The 7,643-nt window shown below is 35.8% G+C and overlaps 1 protein-coding gene across 1 annotated transcript in view; it reads left to right on the top strand.

The window, feature by feature from the left end:
• Positions 1-3,453: 3,453 nt before the first annotated feature.
• Positions 3,454-7,643, top strand: part of Gbs-70E (Glycogen binding subunit 70E) — a gene marked incomplete in the record, with an annotated part of 31,521 nt that continues 27,331 nt past the window's right edge. The window contains 1 exon segment of the mRNA XM_081762806.1: positions 3,454-4,000.

Genomic DNA, 7,643 nt, shown 5'->3' with positions numbered 1-7,643 from the left:
ACACGACTGTTGTTACCAAGGTTGCAGTGCAAGACTGTCTTCGAGGAGATTCAACACCTACCCTTCAATCCAGATTTAATACCTTGAGGTCTATTTCGAAATTGAAGAAAGACCATCGAGGGAGAAAATTTTCGAGCGTCAATGAATTGAGAGACGCCGTTCGCTATAAGCCACTTTGCACTTGTAGACAGTAGCTGTATCCTTTTAATGCTAATCGAAACATGAGTAAAGTGTATTAACTCAAGGAAGATTATATTGAAAGGTAACACCGTTTTCTTCTAGATAACCACTTCTGAAAGTTGGTCATGCTGGAAATTTATGAAATCGTAACCTATAGGTCCGACAACAACAATCTAAGTATCTACCATGCATTTTTATCTCAATGTTAAGACGAGCTCCCTCGTGACTAAGCGATCAACGTACGCTCCTTTGGCGTGGGTAACTGAGTTCGATTCGCGGCGGAGCTCTTGTGATTCAGATATCACGTTAAGCTGTAGGTACACGCCTCATATAGCCTCGCTGCCGAAAGGGACGCTAAACTGAAACCAAATCAAGTCAAAATCAATGTTAAGCACGTAGATTGGACAATTTTTCGGTCACATTCCTCAATAACGTGGTCGTTGGAAAAAGTTTCGCTTTAAAGCGTTCCCCATGATGTTTTACAAGACCATAATAATTTTGATGAAGATTTATCAGAAATCAGGAATTTTGAGGGAAAAGTGCAAAACTGACAATCTTCACTTGCTCAGATCAATCGTATTCAAATACAGTATCTATAGGCTTAAGATGTTCTAAGTTTGAAAGCACTTTTTACCTATTTCAATTTTACTTTTATTTGAATTGGCTTTTTTTTTACACCCTTAAGCCTATGTAACACCGTGGTTATGAAGGAGGAGATCTACTATTGATGATAGTTCTGAACCACGACCGCGACTCGAATTAGATGAAGTTGGCAAGTGCACACAGGCCACCATGCAAGATTAACTCTCATGATATAGGCCACCGTTCCTTACTATACAATCTTATTTCTAAGAGAGCTGAATTACGGGACCACGCCGCTGGCACAGGTTGCCATTACTTTTACTCTCAACATTAGCATGATTATTAAAGACTAACAGTGCTCTTGAAATAGTCATATGTAAAAGGTAGAAAGAGAGAGAGAAAAAAAAGAGGAAGAAACTGTCTTTTTTAGTGAACATCCTTTAACAACATCATAATTCTACTTTGGTCATAACCAGCGCTTTTATTTCTGACTTGTTTAAAAGTCGTTATCTATCATGAACGTATTACTTTCATCACTCTCATTGATTGCGAAGGTAAGCGCTAAAATTTAAACAATTGAAAGAAGTATACTGGCATCTATAGATCATATTACCTTTTAAAAGCACAAAATATACTTTTGTTCCAAAAATGAAATATTTAAGTTTAAAGTCCCACGATTATCCTCTTTAGGCTAAGGGAAACGATGAGTAAAGCGGGTGAATGATTATGTAAGAATTGGTGGAAAGAGAAAGTGAGAGGAAACGGGAGTAACACGAGAAAACCCACGGACACGATGTTGTCCACAACAAACTTGCTAGGCTGGAGATCGTACTAAGCAGTGCCGTGCCGTGGAAAATCAGCGCCCAGGGCGAGAGTATACGACGGCGCTCCATACATATATTCCAAGTAATTTTTCCTTTCTTTTGCCCCTTTTTCTCCCGATTTTTTCGCCACCCTTACTTCGGTGCCCGTGGCCGTTGCCCCGCTCACCCAGCTCGCCCCCCCACGAAACGGCCATGGTACCACTACCAGGTATCCCATGCATTAGAGGTAAGCGCTCTACCTTTTTTTAAACATCTTTTTTTACCTAATTGTTTCTATGTTTTACTACATTTTACTCGGTTTTTCAGTAACCAATTAAGACAGGGACAAGAACACACAAACATCGAGGATATTTAAAATTCCAAAGGCTCTCCCACCGGAAATCGAACCCGGGACCCCGTACAGCAAAGGCGCACGTGTGCTAGTCACTAGACCAGCGGGGAGGTCCCCACTAAGCCACCATGCCCTCTACTTTTGTTTCAATACTCAAATCGATTCAATACACATTAATAATAATAATAATAATAATAATAATAATAATAATAATAATAATAATAATAATAATAATAATAATAATAATAATAAAGAAATCATTAGAGAAATCGCAATTAAAGAATAAAACAGCAGTAAAAGGTGCAGGTATAGAGTACCGTTGTAAACCACCAAAAATAAATAAATAAATAAATAAATAAATAACTGGTCATAACCATGTAGAACTGAAACAGTGAGTGATTTCAGCTTTCCTCCGGGAAGGATTTTTAACCCTTTCCAGCCCGATTTTTTTTGTGTGTGTGTGTGTTGGAAAAACATATGTACACAGTATTTCCTGTTGCAATGATGCCACATCATAGATCCTCTGTTTTGCTTCACCGCGAGTAAGTAGAGATACCAAATTATGAGATTGACCCGAAAGAAGAGTGTTATGATTACATGGGGAAACTGCATGACTTACCGGTAATATTAGATTTATGATTATAAAAAGTTAGTGATTCCAAATGTTATCATTGGGCTTTAATGCATTAGGGGAAAAAATAGTACTGTGAACATATTTGTAATCCACATTGACCATGAACATAGATATGAAATTCTGGAGGAATTTTGTAGCTTTGGATGGTTACCCCTCTCCTGGGCTACCCTCCTACCTATAACTACAGTAGATAGTAAAACTGGTGTTCAACTTCAATTATTGGTGTTTTTGAGCATTTTGAACTCCTGTGTTTTATCGGGACCTGACAGGTTAAAGAAAAGCAGCTCGTACAGTGTGACCTAAGTAAAGGTTGTGTATGTATTGTCAGGGAAGAAAAGTAAAGAACATCGGAGAATGACTAAAAAATAATTCTTAAGAAAGGATTAAGAGGATGAAAGTAAAATTTCCCTATTCACTGGTAAGCGCTGTATAGTTTTGCCAAAACAAGACATTACTTTTCTTACGAAACATATCCATGTTGTTACATAGAATGGAAAGTATTACCACCAATGCACACCACGTCAGTGAGAGAAGAGTGACTTTGGTACTGTTGATTACGGATGATCATGCGATGTAAATCTACTTATCTATTAGTTTAAGCGTTATGATTTTTTTTAAGCACGTACGTATATCCTCCATTGACGTCTTCCTTGTGTCCTTATTTGCTAAACTCTTTAATTAAGAATATTTTTATATGAATATATATATATATAAGAATAAACCATTCTCTTTTTATTTTCTCCACGTAAACATGAAGAATCCAAAAAGAAAAAAATAGTAACACTTTTATATAGTTCAGCCCAAAGGCTATCTTCCCTTTGATTCAGCTGATAAACATTGCCTAGCAAAGTTGGAAAGAATCCTGGCATTGGAGGAGAAATAGCTATCACGAGACACTCCTCCGATTCTGATACGCCGGTGCTCGACTTCACGTGAACACCAGCATAGCCTAGCTGCAAAGGCTTCTCTAGACAGCCTCGCCACCGGCATTAGTCGCCGGCAAGACACAGCAACGCGTGCAGTGAGAGGGAGAATCTTGTGTTACATTATATACAAACTTTGTAATAAGTTTTGCTACATGGATTTAAAACACACATAGTAATTTGTTCACTATAGAAACAGTAAGGCAGTGCAACGGAAACATTTAAATACGATTAAAGAACAGAACATTATATATAAAAAGGAACCTAACAGAAATTTTAATGTGATATTTAAAGAGAAAGAAAAAAATCTCACGGTAAGCGCAAATACGGAAGTAGAAAAAACACAAAAGTGTTCACTCAGTATTTTGTTGTTGATGTGATTGTTTGTGTTTGAAAAAAGAAATAGTGTTTACGTTTATTTCTTCTTCATTTTTGTGAGTGATTTTTTTTAAACGAAACTGAAAGGAAATAATAAAATGGGACGGATTGTATTAGTGAACTGTGCATCTTATATACAGTGAGATTGGTATGTATTTTATTTTATTTTTTCAAAATGCTAATTTACAGATGGTTGTTCTATTTTCAACGAAGTACAAAGTTTGTCTCGTATTATCCTTAACGTTGAGCTTATATACAGTGGCGGCTTTAACGGATAGGCGGGGTAGGTATGCTCCTACCGCAAAATTTTGAAATATCTATAAGGCTGATATTTAGTATCTCCCCCAATCTTGCACATATAAGATTTACAGTGTGTTACTTACTTTACAAAATATATCTGCCTTTATCACAATTTAGATAAAAACAAGGTACTCGGTTCTGGAACCATGAAACGAGTTTGGGGAGATACCAAATGCCATCCTTACTTCATAAATAGCATCAACCACTCACTACTGTAAAGTTAATTTCTTACTGTCTTTGTTCAATCAAATGTGTGTATGTATCCATAAGCGAGGCAGCAGGCCTACCCAAATTTAAAATCCTTCTTACATGGCCGCCTACAATAAACATTCTTTTAAAAGAAATACAAAAGTAAGTTAATTACTTCGAAATCAAAGAAACTAAATTACTGGGAAAATTTTGTACTTCTCTTTACCCCTATTATATATATATATAATGTGCAATTAAGAGTAAAATATCGCTTTTGGGTTAACTTTACAATGCCCGCTCCAGCTGGTATACTTACTCAGAAACGAGAAATTACACTCATTATTATTATTATTATTATTATTATTATTTGAAAATGGGTCAAAACTTCCCTAACCTTAAGTTAACCCGTTCCTACCCCTACCCTACTTATCCCTATCTTACTCTTCTGTACCCAACCCTACTCTATTATATTATATCCTTTTAAAGCGGCCCTGCTTATCGATGTGCAGCTGGAACGTGTACAGTATTGTAAAGTTTACCCTTTAATTTAAATGTACTATTCTATAAACAGTAATTGAAAGAGGTGAAAATTGATTAAAGTGAGAGATGGAGACTTTTTCATATTGTATCGTCTCCGCTGAAAATTCATAGCCACCTGTTGCTACAATTTCTGTTAATCATTGGCTTCCAAACTAGCGTATATCAAATTTTGTCTAACATTTTCGAAATTATGTAGACAAGAAGTTCAAATACTGTTTTAAACAATATTAACATATCACAAACCAGAGAGGTAACCAGTCCAAAGCGTTAGGTAGCGGCAGTTTAGAAGGGCTCAACCTTAAGATGAAAATATTTATATATTGTTTCTTAGCGACTAAATATCGTCGTATTAGCCGAGTGTGTACCCCAGGGAGAAATTTTAGGGAAGCCAGTTCTACTGCAGTAATTATTAAAAGCTTTATAGTTTTTTATATTTTTTTATGCTAATATAGTTTTATGGATACGTCTTTCCTCACTTCAGATAAATATACTTACAAGAATGATATTCCATTTGCGAATATGGACAATCTCTCAATCTGAAGTGCGACAACAAGATTTTAATTCAAGGCACTCTATTCCATTTTTGAGCATATAGCCTATAGACTACTCTTTTCACAATATTTTTATTAGAAAAAGTGGATTGCGTTGTAACCAACTTTCACAAATTATGTGAAGGCACTGTTCATTAATTCTTTTAAGATAATTACACACATGGCGACTAGTTTTTGAAGATATGTATTTACTCAATTCTCAATCAGAAGTTGGGTAAACTTACACGCTCTAGCTCCATATCGATAAGTAGGACCGCTTTAAAATTATAGAGGGTTAGGGAAATTTTGTTAACATTAATCGGGTGTAATATTTTTTGTCTGCGCAAGAATACAAATTTGAGCGGACATTGTAAAGTTTAACCCTTTTTTTTTTTTTTTTTTTTTCAATCAACCGAAGCGAACTGACGTTGCCAGTTTCTTGAAACAAAAGGGCCAGAGATGCTAACACTACGTTTATCATGCTTCAGGGGGAGAGGGATATGTGTTTGTGTATATTACAATACGTGATAATAGGAAAGAGGGAGCTGTTTGTTTCTCTGCCTTTGACTTAATTTAGTAATTCGTATTTCAAAATTTGATTGAGTAGAAGCTTATAGGGCAGTGTTTCTCCCATCTGAAAGAATATTAAAATATCAGAGGATATAGATTCCTCTTATTCCTGAACTTGAAACCTTCTAATGAGTTAAATGACGAAATTTGAAATCATTTTTATACTCGTGAAACGAATGAGGCTTTTTTTTTAACTTTTAAAAACCTTTTTTTTTCTTTTTTTTTTTTTTAATGAGGTGGTTATATTGTGCTCCCACCACATTAATTTAGACCATTTAAATTAGTCTTAAATCTTGTAAAAGTGCATTTGGTTTTCACTGAAACGAAGAACATTGCCTCATTCACAAAAACGCACAGTGAGCGACAGGTTCAGGATGCTTCTTTCAATGACATACCCTTCCTTCCAAAATCTTGAAGAAGAAAAAAAGCAGAATATAGTGTGATACGAGGACTTCATAAGATAAGCCAAATTTTCTCTCAGGACCCATGAGTCAATTGCGACTCATAGGTTGCAAATCGCTCGTACCGGTTATTTGAAAACGATCTTGATAACTCGTTCAGATTTCCACACGAATCTTAATTATAGCCAAGTGGAATTCGCACTGACCCCAATGCTGGAGGAAAATCACGTGATGAGTTTCGTAGCGTCTCTCAAGGTTATATATAGCCATTAACAGTGAAATATTCTTCACTGTATACTAGCTTCGATGGACTATACTACTACTAATGCTCTTAGGCCAGGTCAGTTCAGTTCTGCTTCGGTATATTTCATAAAGATTGATAGGAAGAGTTTCTCTTTGATACAATTTTATATGAGGATTTATTAAGTTAAGATTTACTTCTTGTCCCGACATTTATTTCCTTGTCAGTTTTATCTGTAATGTATTATTCTGTCAATTGTCTGAATGTCATAGTAAAAAAATAATGAGATGGTCGTTTCCTAAAATGAAATTTTGAGTATTCCCGAGACAACGCATTTTTAACCGATGATTTATTTGTGTTCCTGACTTGTGCTCTGTGCAGACTCGATACTAGAACTGGTAATTTGTATATTATTAAAATTCGAATCACTCCCTTACTTCAGGGTAAGAAGTCTTCAAACATTTGAATGATTTCAATATTTCCAAAATCAGCTATAGGAAAGCAATAAAATATTTGTGTAATCGTAGAGTATCCAATGCTACATTGCGTATAGCATCAATTAACTTCTTGAGCATTATTTTTTAATTATTTCTTTGCGTTTTGGCTTTTTTTTTTTTTAACACCTTCAGGGATGCGCTTTTAGTAAGTGGAGCTACAGAGTTAATTTCTACTTCCGAATTTATTTTTAACCGGAGAACTACTCACCCTGAAAACAGAGTGGTCTCCCTTCTTGTGTCTGTGCGCTTTCGCTGATAAAAATATCTTCCCCAATCCCAATAACTCTGTGGGGTTTGGGAGTGGAACGCACAAGTACGTGACATGCAAACTAAAATTGTACCCAGATTACCAGCCCTACAACCAAATCTGTTTCCCCTTCCCGTCTCCTTCTGTCAGGAAAAGAATTCGCTTTTCGTTTAATGGGTGTGAAAAAACGGAGGGAAGTTAAATGGTAAGAGTTTTAACATTTCTCTTTTTTTGGATACCTGGACGAACTATTTGACTCGCCGGCTTGACCTTCAC

The sequence above is a fragment of the Thermobia domestica genome, chromosome 1 (assembly GCF_964235325.1).
Source record: "Thermobia domestica chromosome 1, izTheDome1.hap1.1, whole genome shotgun sequence".
Classification (NCBI taxonomy): Eukaryota; Metazoa; Arthropoda; class Insecta; order Zygentoma; family Lepismatidae; genus Thermobia; species Thermobia domestica.
The sequence above is the reverse complement of the archived record's forward strand: the minus strand, read 5'-3'. Positions and strand labels throughout refer to the sequence as shown.